Genomic DNA, 12,070 nt, shown 5'->3' with positions numbered 1-12,070 from the left:
CCTACAAGCAAAATTTTGAGAAATATCAATCAATTGCTAAAACAATCTTCTCTTTCTTTGGAAGATAAAAAACAACTCCGCAAAACGGAAGCTTACCCACCCAGACTATATGGACTCCCAAAGGTACATAAACCACAGGCCCCGATGAGACCGATTGTCAGTGCTATAGGATCTCCAACACAAGAGGTGGCACGATATCTCGCCTGATTGCTGCAACCATACATCGGCAGAACGCACAGTTACATTAAAAACTCGACGCATTTTGTTGAAAAACTGAGGGACAAAAAATGGCTCTGGGCACTATGCGACTTAACTTCTGAGGTCATCAGTCGCCTAGAACTTAGAACTAATTAAACCTAACTAACCTAAGGACATCACACACATCCAGCCCGAGGCAGGATTCGAACCTGCGACCGAAGCGGTCGCTCGGTTCCAGACTGTAGCGCCTAGAACCGCACGGCCACTCCGGCCGGCAAACTGAGGGAGATTTACGTCAGCCCAAGTGATATTCTTATGAGCTTCTATGTAGTGTCACTCTTTACCATGGTGCCTCTAAACGAAGCTATTTCATATATAGAAGATATTTTTCGGACTGACATAGTGGCTTTAATTAAACACTGCCATCTCAGCTCAGCTGTTGCCAATTTATTTACTTACTGCTATGGATGTGATTCGTTTGTTGTGGTGGTAATCATCAGAGGTGTTGGAGAGATATTTTTCAGTCTCCGACATTATGCTACGAATGTGAGTATACTTTGTGACTCCGATCCACATAGGAGGAGATGGCAAATTGTAATAAAATCTTACCGAATTTATAAAGAGTTTCAGATAATGAACTTCCTCTCTGCTGATGGCTATTTCCTGCTCTAAGAAACAGTATTCCCATCATGTGATGTAGGTAGAGTAACAAGGTTCGTAATGTGTCTACAGGTATATGATCCTCAATGATACAGAAATTGAGAACCAGAGTCATTGGCTGAGAGCATCACGAGATAGATGCGATAAGCCGTTTTGCTGACGTGGCAGCTTGTCGGGAGTGATGGTTTGGACCATGAGTAATTGCGTAAAATGCGTTGGTATTGCAGAAAACCCGTTAAAATTACGAAATTGATAGAGAATACCCAAAACTGTGGATGAATCAGGGTACTTACATACGCACCTGGGTGTACGAAAATCGTTCTATTCCTCCACTGGTGAGATTGACTGCTGATAGTCCATACTCTATGGGTTTAAATCCTGCAGAATGCCCCTTGTTCCACATATGGTTATGAATTGTAAGTCATAAAAATAAAGTACGCAGTTTTTAAAGATTTGGTGCTCATGATGACCATCACCTAGGACACCGAAACAGTGATGATATACCGATATACCTGGGTGCGGTATGCCCTGCCAATAAGAGGATTAAATGCTCTTGGTCTCTTCAAAACCGAACGCTGAGTCATCTGCTACCCCGTTACTGTGGAACATGAGTTTAAAAGTAGAGGACACCATGCAATGTCCAGCTTTCTGTGTGAGATGGTGGATCTAAGCGTTTTATTGCCAGCTTGGCACTTGACAGAAACATTAAAATCAGGGCAAAAAGACAAAACGTGTGACGCTGTATAAAGCCATTGTCATGCACTGATTGGGTGAGTTGCATCAGAAAAACAATGTATGAGATTGCTTCCAGAATAACTACACACAAACCCTCTACTGTGATTGATAGTCTGTAGGATATGGTCATCCTACAGTACAGGTGACAAAAATTTACACAGGTCTGTGCAAGCGACTTCGATCACTGGCCACCTACTCGAATGGACTAGTACGTGTATATTTATAGGATCAGCATGTTTACTCGATGTCATCAAGCAGGTGGTATTTGTTTTCGATATATCGGGTGAGAGAAATTCAGAAATATCTTATCTAGTTCTCTACCAAGTCACGTTAACGAAGTTTTTATAGTTCGTAATTTTACTCCGTTGTACCTTATAAAAATAACGAGGAGAGAGAGGGAAAGAGAGAAACAGAGAGAGAGAAAGAGAGAGAGAGAGGGGGGGGGGAGAGAGAGGGAGGAAGGGAGCGAGAGAGAGAGACTGTGATGACAGTCAAGTCTCTGCACCTTTGCACTGTCGTATTTGTAACACAGTAACTGTAGGAAGATTATAAGGGAGATAAGGACATGTGCAGGGTGATATTTACAGACATTTATTCGATAGCGATGAATTGTAGGTGTCACGCTTCTGAATTTCTTTGTACAGTCCATGTATACTCTGAGTGGCTGTGAATTTCTTCCGTTACTTTAGTATGCGGTTTCTCTCCTTGTGATACCTCTCTACCTACTCAGTGATAGGTGGAGGGCCACACAGTCTTCTAACTAATGGAATACCGCTATTGGAACGTGATGGGATTTCAAGATAATTAGAAGGGATCTGTGATTTGGTACAGGACATATCTTACTCGTGGAAATCATGTGGATTCAAGACGCTATGTATCGAAGACTCGACGATTCGTGACAATACAGCAGGTGAACAATTGCCGAAAGGGGAGTTGAAGGGTGAGCTCCATACCGCTTCTTCTGAGTGTTGTGGGCAAACATATTACAGCTTCTCACGTACGTCTCACAAAGTGACTGCAATGAGAAAATTATGAGCTAAGAGAAATATTTTTGGCCAGAGACAGTAAGCAGCAGAAGTTCCATCTTTTGTTTTCTGGATAAATAAGAGGCAGCATTCTTCCATGCGTTCTTTGTGTCTATAAATGGATGGAGTGACATCTTAATAGGTAGACAAAATTTAAGTTTAAATCTCTATGCTTACTTTCCAAGCCATCGTTCGGTGTGTGGCGGAGAGTACCATGTACCACTACTAGTCATCCTTTTCTATTCGAATCGCAAGTAGAGAGACGGAAACAGACTTCCTATATGCCTCCTCATGAGTGGTAATTTATCTTATCTTCGTAGTCCTTACGCGTAATGTATGTTGCTGGAGGCAGAGTCCTACAGTCAGCATCACATGTCGGTTCTCTAAAGTTTGTGAATAGTGTTCCTCGAAAAGAACATAGTCTTCCCCACAGGGATGGCCGTTCAGCTACGTGGTGAGTGTAATTATTCCCCATGCAAAATCATTCTCACGATCAATGTAATTAGCTAGCCAATCAATTTGATATCAATGACGTGCCGCTGGATGGGTGGAAGCGAGGACTAGAGTACCACAAATATGATTTACGGGTAGGAAAGGCAATCATGCGGTTTTTTTTTTTTTTTTTGTTGCAGTGATATCATGTAACGAAATTTCAGTCTTCCACCTACACAGGGAGAGTTGACCATCGTAATAAAATCAGCATTATTACCGAAAATATAAAGTGATACGTAGTATAAACCTGATATTTACAACTTTTCTCTGCTGTTACCTTAAGAGGCATTGTATGTGATGAAGCATTTGGCTACTTTAAGAGAGTTCGAAAGTGAGGAGGCATGCTGTGACGGAGGTAGAGCATGCTCTCAGTATTCCGTCATGAGCCAAAAATGAATTTAATATTCTAGTCCCGTGATGCAGGATGTAACAGATATTAAGCTGATTAGAACAGAACTTTTTACCTGATGAGAGAATACTTAGAAGAAATATAGACTAGGATTTTCAAAATAAGTAATGATAATTCAGCGACGTGAAAAAGCGTGCATGCCCCGATTTCGTCTGTCTTCAAAAACAACTCGTGTGAAAGGGATAAATTTACATTTTGCGTGAGAAATTCTAGGTGTATGGTCAGTAACATTCCTGTCTCTCGAATTAGGTAAAATGGGACTTTTAAACTGGGGAGAGTCTATGTCGGTGTGGAATTTCAATTAGTTTCAATTAGATGTATACATCGAAGCCTGACATGTTTGTATTAGAGTGCACTGCTGCCGGCGGCACGAGTAGGCACAAGGCTTCTGTCAATGAAAGCCACGGCTTACCCTATGACAAGCGGTTAGATACAAAGAATGCTCCGACCTGTCGGCTCGTCCCTACGGCCTCGGGGACAAGTCTAGAGACCCTGTATAGGGAGAGAGTGGCCAACCGGACGATACGGCGGCCATTTTTCTGCCAAACTGCGGGCGGGACTTTTGAATGGCCAGTAGTGGAGTAGTGGGGTACACACTCACCGAATCAAAAGCACAAGACAATATGGCGAAATCATTCCTTAAATGCCTTTGTTTACAGCTATAATATACTCATAGTAGCCTACTACGTACAGCACAGGAAAGTTTGATACAGTGGCTGTAAAAATTATTCGTTTCTTCCATTTATCTCCTTTAAAGTTCGTTTACTAGACATACTGCAATGAAAGTAATGTAAATAAAAAAATATAGTGTATAGCATTTGTTTTGTATCGGAAGTGCATAGCGCTAAAGATTTAACGTACTGGCGTACGTCCACTTTCCATTACTAGCGAATACCCTAGCAATCTGCGCAACTCTGAATCCGACCCTACACCGTTCTCAACAAGAACTTTCATGTTCTGCCTTATTACTTGGCAATATCGGCTATTCTTATGAGCCTTCTTGTGATCAAAATTTGTATCTCCATTGATTCCATCTTTATTCGGACTATAGCGTTCTACTACCGTAGTCTTGTTCAAATTATCTAACTGTTCCACAGAGCTTAAGATGAAACTGGATTTAGACCACTCTTTAACAATCATCTTCTCCCTTACGTATGTAGGCATGCTTCTGATGAGCAACCTAATTAGGCGAATCTCGTAACTGATTCATCCCCTAACTTTCGCCTATTTGAATACCACTCGCAGAGTTTTTTGTATACCCGCTACAGCATCTATCGTAAGGGCCTGGATTCAGTAACTCGAATGCCAACTTCTGCTGCTCGCCTTCTGACCAGTATTTGTTTTTAAACTGTTGTAAAAAATCTGACCAATTCTTAAAATCATGTTTATGAGGTACCGTGCAACTGGCCGCATCAGGCTTTAGACATCGATCGCAATCCATATTTTCTTGCTATCGTCCCACTTATACGGCAAAGTTCCCTCAAAAATCCTAAAAAGATTTACTGGGTGTGGTTCTCCTTCTGGTTTGTAACTCGGAAACCGGTTAGCCATGCGGGTACTGTTAGATAAACTAAATTCTTCTTACCATTCGTTTGGCAAATACAGTTTACCCCTCTTATGTTGGCGCAAATCCTGCAAACCAATTTTCGCATGTTACAGATTTTGCTGATTCTGTAGTACTATTCAAACAATCAAAAACGACTTTATTGCCACTCTTCTCTACATTAATATTACTATCAGTCTAAGGGTTCCTAGTTACTAATATGTCCCAGACCTGTTTACACACTTCCTGGAAACGCACCTCTGCCCGTTCCACTCGTCCTAGCAGTGCTGCGTTTTCTATTCCGTGATCCTCACTGCAGTATGAACACTTTCCGCTATTATTAGCTATTAACGAGCTTAATAGTTTACAATTTACAGATACTTATACTTTAATTTCTCTTTTTCTTTATGTTAGTCATCTACACGATTAGTGATTACTGCCATCTCCCCACTCGGAGACAGTGCCTGTTCATCGTCCCCAGTAGAAGCGTCCTTAATACATACTAGAAGTTCATTACTTACAGGCTCAGTTTTATAGACAATCTCTTAGAGGAGGAATACATTACTTTAATTTTATCCATATTTTGCAGCTTAAAACGTGACTGTATTCAAAACATTGGAGGTATGAATTAAACAACGCCTTCAGTCACAACCTTTTCGTGTTTTATTAACTACACGATGCATTTCGTACCCTGGGGTTCCATCGTCAGGTGTAATTTGTCTTAATACATGTTTTATTTCTTCAACTGAATGAGGTGAAATGCATATTCCTGTCGCGAAAAGGCATAATGTTAGCTTATGAATTTCGTAATTCGAACGCGGAAAATATGTGCAAAATAGTGCAAAATGAGCAGTGTAAACTTACCACATCATCCTAGGAAAGCACTTTTAACGTTTTAGTACCGGCGAACATTCTTTTCTCAGACGTTTTAGTACATGTCACTTCATTCAAGATATACTTTTGCACACACATGTTTATAAACACTTCACAGTTGTTTTTGTACATGGTATTGTCAAAGATGAATTTATTCTTATTGCTAAAGATATAACCATTAAACAATTGACATATGCAAGAAATAACTTTAGAATAGGTCCTTAAAATTACTGAAATAACTATGGCTTGCAAAATCTGTTTGTTAATTTAACTTAGATTAGGTTTTTTGATTTTGTGGAGGTGTATCTCCTGTTGTTCTGACAAACTTACATTACTGTTACCAATTTCATCCGGAACTACGAATTTCACACTCGCGATCGGCTGCATCAAATTAGGAGTATACTCTTTCATTCGTGACTTCTGTTCTCTTGGTCTTCTAGTCTGGAATGCGCATTCGTAGCCTAAGTACTTAAGCTAGATAATAAAGATTTTAAGCGAGTTAATTCTGGTGTTGTCTCTGAACTCAAATTCTCTGTTTTCCTATTCATTTCTTCATTTGAAGTCTTCAGACTGGTTATATTATTATTAATCTCTACGTTAGAGGCCTTTAAACTGGTTATATTCTGGTTAATCTGTACGTTACATGCCTTTAAACTGGTTATTTCTATATCAGTCGTACCTAATTCTTGGCTTAAACTGGTCTGGCCTGGTTTATTATTCTAACCGAAAAAAATGTGTGTGAAATCTTATGGGACTAACACACCACCTAACCTAAATTTTCCTAAGGACAAACACACACACACCCATGCCCGAGGGAGGACTTGAACCTCCGCCGGGACCAGCCGATTCTAAACTACAAAGGCCGGTCATCCATATCGACTAATTATTGTTAATTGAAAATATATATCTCTTCTCCATACGACACACAGCAATGGTAAACCATCGGTCGCACTGACAAAGTTAAGCCAGCTTCCCTGACACGGTGCGGGACACTTGTATTGTTTGTCAACCTGAATGGCACCCACCGAATAAACTTATAATGACGGTGAATTGGTTCGTGGTGTGGCTTGCAACCCGCCACTAGCTGTAGTTCCGGTAGGCTGTTGCTACCCGGTCCCCACGAACGGTTCTCGTCTACCGCGAAGTCAGTTCTTCGATCAATCCCACCAGGAAGCGTTGCTCGATGTCGTTGACAGCAGGCGTCTAGCAGCGGGACGCGGTGACGCCGTGAAGCTGCTACCTAGAATGTTAAATTTCGGTATCAACAGCTCGCAGCTGCTACCACACCAACGCCGCATCTCTCAGTCGCTGCTCGCTGTATTGGCTGTCCCCGCTGCCACCACCAGCATGCAGCGCCACGTCGCCGTCACTCGCTGGCCGGATGACGGATGCAGTAGTCTCCATTGCACACACCTACACTCTTCTCCACTCCTGCATCAATCAATGTCTATTCTTGCTTTCCTTGTTGTCTCTCTCTACTCGTGAGCTTCTTCCCTGCGAATTTGTGCCCACACGTCCTGTCACGGTCGCCACCGCCACGTGCAACACCCTACACCCTTCCCCCCCCCCCCCCTCCCTCTTTCGGATATTATTATTTAAACAGACAACATCGGTATACGTCTTCGCTAGCATTTAGATTTCTTTCGTGAGTTTGTGTAAGTTTTTGCTATCGATAAAATCTTCACAGTTTAACTGAACGTCTCGACTATCGACTTAAACCCGTCTCGTTCATGATGGCGTGGTAACAACATCTTAAAATTCAGACAACAGCGCTGAGCAATTCTTGTCGTGTATATTTGCTGCAATAGCTGAGTCGCTTTGGAACTCTGATCTTTATAGTCTATGACTACTTGTAATACTTTCAGGAAGTCCCATCCTGATTATATTCTACTAAAACGACAAATTCTCAGTGCTGTATATTGTCTTTGATAGTCTATTTGACTACACATGTTATGGTCCGCTGGTCGTATTTCCCATTTGCGACTTTTAGTAGAAACACTTTCCTATCTCGGAACATAGTCCTCTTGGGTGACGACGATAAGCATCCGACAAAACATAAATGGAATCCCCTGAGCCATCTATCGCCGAGACAGGTTGGCAGTCTATAACGACTTCTCTAAGATTTGCTGATGTCTTTGTTACTGTATTACACGCACAATGTGCATCTGTGGCGGCCTCACATCCATAGACGGTCACGTTGTTCCGTTTTCCTCAAGTCGGTGGCTACGCGATCGGCTGGTACGGCGGTGCGTACGGTTACGGCGTGTTGAGGAGGGGCCTTGTTTAGGATACATCCATGAGCTTCGTCAACAAGTCGATTATAATTGTGTTCAGCTGAGCGGCGTGAAGAAAACTGTTGCGATGGTTGACGAGTTGTGGCGTAGTAGTCGTCAAAAAGTCTTCTTACTCCGCAGCAACGTACAAACACGTCCAGGGCGTCCACAGTGGAAAGATACCGACGTGTTGTCCTCAGTCGACGAAAGGTCTGTTCTTCTATGGGATGGCCGGCCGGGGGAGCCGTGCGGCTCTAGGCGCTACAGTCTGGAACCACGCGATCGCTACGGTCGCAGGTTAGAATCATGCCTCGGGCATGGATGTGTGTAATATCGTTAGGGTAGTGAGGTTTAAGTAGTTCTAAGTTCTAGGGGACTGAAGACCTTAGACGTTAAGTCCCATAGTGCTCAGAGCCATTTTTTTCTATGGGACGTCGTAATTGGCGTAGATGTAGATTGTACCTGCTTTGGTCAGGAGCTGGGTTATCGTATGGTGGCTGCAGTCTTAGCTGGCCGAGTCTATTCTTTTTGGAGCGTTCGGTTGTTAGCGGAGATTGGTGCTATAAATAAATACACCTCTTTCTCAAAATTATACATTACCTCCTGACTTATGGGCTCGACGTTCATGGTTGCTACTTCTTACTTGCTCGTTCCGTTTACAATATGGCACCACTTGACGAATGCTTCAGATTTTGTGACATCCATTATCAATGGAGTTTCATATACGTCTTTTGGAGCTCGTTTCACCAAGTGTGACATTTTTTCGTATTCTGTCATATACAGGGTGAAAATTATTTACACCGACACACTCTCGGAAGCTGCAAGGGACATCGAAAAAAAATACGTTTTCTCTAATGTCATGTTTTCCTGTGAGGATTTTTAAACTGATAGAGGAAGTTTGCTCAGGCTGAAAATTAATTAAACTAACGTACTTTTGAAGATTCCATATGACAATGAAAATATTTTAAATACGATTTTTTTCTGTAGAGACAAAAATTTACACAAACAAAGTTTAACTCTTTTATCAGGACAGAACAATATTATTGCAACACCAATACTTCAGTTACTGTAGGGGTTCAAAAATGACTTCACTGACTTGGAAACAGAGGTTTAACCGGTGCCGGCCGGTGTGGGCGAGCGGTTCGTCGGTGCTTCAATCTGGAACCGCGCGACCGCTACGTTGGCAGGTTCGAATCCTGCTTCGGGCATGGATGTGCGTGATGTCTTTAGGTTAGTGAGGTTTAAGTAGTTCTAAGTTCTAGGGGACTGATGACCTCAGATGTTAAGTCCCATAGTGCTCAGAGCCATTTCAACCATTTGATTAAGCCGCTGGGTCCTGTTATGTCTAATACGGTGAAAGACTGCAGGAGTGTCCTAAATTTCTCCTGGAGCTACTTCTATCCGGGCAACCCGATCTTCTTCCGATTCAAGAGTGGTTTTGTAAACAAGACTGCACATGTCTCGTCACAGAAAAATGTCCATTTGGGTCAAATAGGGAATCGGGCAAGCCATGGTGCAGAACCATCACTGACAGTCAATTTTTTTGTATCTACCAGTTGAAGAACTGATGCACGGGATGGCTGAAAGCCGGCCGGAGTGGCCAAGCGGTTCGAAGCGCTACAGTTCGGAACCGCGCCACCGCTATGGTCGCAGGTTCGAATCCTGCCTCGGGCATGGATGTGTGTGACGTCCTTAGGTTAGTTAGGTTTAAGTAGTTCTAAGTTCTATGGGACTGATGACCTCATCAGTTACGTCCCATAGTTCTCAGAGCCATTTGAACTCTTTTTTATTTTTATGGCTGAAATGTGCCGTTGCACCGTCATACTGGAGCCACATATGAGCTGTCTTGTAGCGAGTGGCACGTCATCCAGCACCTCTGGCAATGCTATGGCGAGAAAATTGTAATAGTGCTTGTTATTTAACGGCCTAGGTACGAGACATGACGTAATTTAACATGCACCTACATCTACTGACACATTTACGAACGATCGCTACTGATGAGCGCGAGTAAATGTGGATTGTGGACGAACCTCACTCAAAACATGTGAACTGTTGATTATAAAAACCCTATCACATCAGCATGTTCTTCTGTAAACAGCACGGAAGACGGAAATGTAGGATGCATTTAACACTGTCTTAGGTAGCACTCGAAAACTGTGCTCAGAGTGGGTAATAATCTGCTTCCAGGTTGTGCACACGCTGTAAGTGAAATGGATTGATAAATACTCATGGACTTTTCTTACATATGTCTGATTTGACCCAACAAAGTGCAGGCAATGATGATGGATGTGGGTAGGAATCACTAAGACTCTATAATATTGAGATCTGGGGAATGTAGTGGCCAGGAGAGATGCGAAAATTCATCCTTGGGCTCACAAAACCAGTCGTAGACGTTGCGATCTTTGTGAATAGGGGCACTGTCTTCTTGGAACAGAGTATCACCACTGTCAAGCAACCATTGTACCGTGGGATAGACCTGATCAGCCAGAATGGTCACATAATCCTTGGCAGTAATGTGACATTGAAGAGGAGCAACGGGGACCATGGTGTGCCACGATGTGGCAGCCATAAACATCACGTAACCCACTCTATCTTTCACTCCTAGGACATAAACTAGGCTGCAACCTGAAAACAACGAAACACGACTCATCCGACCAAATGACTTCCTTCCATTGCTCCATAGCCCAGGTTTTATGGCTTCAGCAGCAGGACTTCATGTCACGAGCGGTAGCATCACTGATGAGTGATTTTGGAATTCCAGCTTTCCCTGCAATTCTCTGCATCTGGAGCTCCCTTCGCGTTGTTTGGATGCTGACAAAGCTCGCGAGTGTGACATTCAGTTCTGCTGTAACTTTTGTAGCTGTCATCCTCTTGTTTCTTGTCACAGAGCTCTTCCACAATCGTTTGGCACGATCAGTGAACACACACTAATCTGCGCATTGTGACTTAGCGGAGGGTATTCCTCCGTTTCACTTTATGCGGTAGAAAGCTTCGATATATGTCTCTTGAAATACTAAATACTTAAGCCGTCTTTGTTACAGAAGCACCTATCATATGGGCACCATCAGTTTGCCCACGTTCGAATTTACCTAGCTCACATATACAGAATGCTGTTCTAAACACGACTAACACTTGCAACGTACTGAGGATATTGCACCAGTGCCATTTGTCTTTGGCAACAATAGCGCACCCTGTAGGCTTGGCTATCATCAGCATTTATATGTCCGTGCTTGCATATCTTGCGGAATTCATATACTTCTGTCCAACCCCTGTATGAAACGTATGGTACAGTATTCATTCTGGATTTCTGATGTTGTGCTTTAGTCATTAATGGAATAGTTTTGTTCTTTCACCGTCAATGACGAGCAGTTGTAATATTATGAAATGACTTTCTTGTAAATGATTAAAAACGAATATGTAAATTATGTAAAGTAGACACTCTGGTAATAACAGGGAGCTTGCTTTTTTAAAAATCAGACAATGGTAACAGAATCTGTGGAATGTGAGAAGTGATATGAAGAGTCGGAAGACAGCTGCGACATACTTCAGGCACCATGCTGCAGCCAGCCGCTCTGGCCGAGCGGTTCTAGGCGCTTCAGTCCTGAACCCCGCTGCTGCCATGGCAGCAGGTTCGAATCCTGCCTTGGGCATGGATGTGTGTGATCTCCTTAGGTTAGTTCGGTTTAAGGAGTCCTAAATCTAGGGCACTGATGACCTCAGACGTTAAGTCCCATAGCGCTTAGAGCCATCCACGCTACGGCGAAAATAGCGCGCCCAAGAGTGTGCGAGCTCGGCAACTGCGTGATGGCAATGTGTTTGGCAAGGCATTGTCGGTAAGGTGGGTGTGCAGTTTGATAGCCGC

At 42.9% G+C, this 12,070-nt stretch overlaps 1 non-coding gene across 1 annotated transcript; it reads right to left on the bottom strand.

Annotated features, from left to right (window-relative positions):
• Window positions 1-3,404: 3,404 nt before the first annotated feature.
• Window positions 3,405-3,600, bottom strand: LOC124580650. The gene has a single exon (XR_006973211.1). It is a non-coding gene; the product is annotated as a U2 spliceosomal RNA (small nuclear RNA).
• Between the last annotated feature and the right edge of the window lie 8,470 nt (window positions 3,601-12,070).

This window comes from Schistocerca americana, unplaced genomic scaffold (genome assembly GCF_021461395.2).
Source record: "Schistocerca americana isolate TAMUIC-IGC-003095 unplaced genomic scaffold, iqSchAmer2.1 HiC_scaffold_34, whole genome shotgun sequence".
Lineage (NCBI taxonomy): Eukaryota > Metazoa > Arthropoda > Insecta > Orthoptera > Acrididae > Schistocerca > Schistocerca americana.
This window is presented reverse-complemented; position numbering and strand designations above follow the sequence as displayed.